A 952-nucleotide genomic window follows, 5' to 3' on the forward strand; every position below is an offset into this window, starting at 1 on the left:
AGTGGTAGTATTGAAGCTGTGAAATTTTTAATAGAAAATAGAGCTATAATTGATGTTGTGGATAAAGCAAGTTTTATTATACTAATATTAGTACTGGTACTTTATTGGGTGACCAAAAATTATAATGTGATATGCATCATGTGTGCTTTGCAGCAATCATGATTGTGTTAATTTCTTGTACACAATGATTCTTCATTTGGTCATTTTGGAGTCACTAAAAGGTGACATCCTTGGGCCATTGTTATGATTGTTAACCCACAGCAATCAATAAAGTATTATCAAGAGTAGATCATCATCTACTCTTGGTATACCCTTGGTTTTATATCTAAGTATGTATTTTTATTTATCTAGCTTGGCAACACTTTGCTGCAATTTGCTGTTGAAGCAGGCAAAACTCAAGTTGTTGAGTTACTATATTCTAGAGGACATGCTAAAATGGCTGCTGCTGGTGAAAAAGTAAGTATTTTATTAATAAACCATGAATGCATTGCTTTTAAATGATGATTCTTTGTATTTTTATATAGTTTGGTATTGATCCTTCTGGACTATCTATTATTGAAAAAAAAGAAAAAAAGATGACTAAGAAGCAAAAAGATAGTGTAGCAAAGGTTAGCAAAAAATTTTGCTAAATCAGTAGAAATATTATAAGGATGATACTCCTGTTAGCATATTAAATTAATTTTGAGTTGTTTCACATTTTTGATTTTATTTTACTTTAGGAAATGTTACAAAAGTCAACAAAAATGTTAAGTGATCTTACGTTGTCACCTAAATCAGTAAGAAGATCATATTTGTAATATATAATGTAGCTGTTATAAAAGGACATTTGTGCACAAGCTTTAAATTAATCATTACACTAGAGCCTTAATGTATCATAAACACAAATTTTAAAATTATACACTTACATGTAATCTGGCTTTTTAATAATTTTGTGTCATTCTGATAGGTTATG

The 952-nt window shown here is 29.0% G+C and overlaps 1 long non-coding RNA gene across 1 annotated transcript; it reads left to right on the plus strand.

The window, feature by feature from the left end:
- Nucleotides 1-289: 289 nt before the first annotated feature.
- LOC109593655 (uncharacterized) lies at nucleotides 290-786 on the plus strand. Its single transcript, XR_002191097.1, has 3 exons — nucleotides 290-456; nucleotides 525-608; nucleotides 720-786. It is a non-coding gene; the product is annotated as an uncharacterized LOC109593655 (long non-coding RNA).
- The last annotated feature ends 166 nt before the right edge of the window (nucleotides 787-952 follow it).

The sequence above is a fragment of the Amphimedon queenslandica genome, unplaced genomic scaffold, assembly GCF_000090795.2.
Source record: "Amphimedon queenslandica unplaced genomic scaffold, v1.1 AMPQUscaffold_356_Cont27622, whole genome shotgun sequence".
Taxonomy (NCBI): domain Eukaryota; kingdom Metazoa; phylum Porifera; class Demospongiae; order Haplosclerida; family Niphatidae; genus Amphimedon; species Amphimedon queenslandica.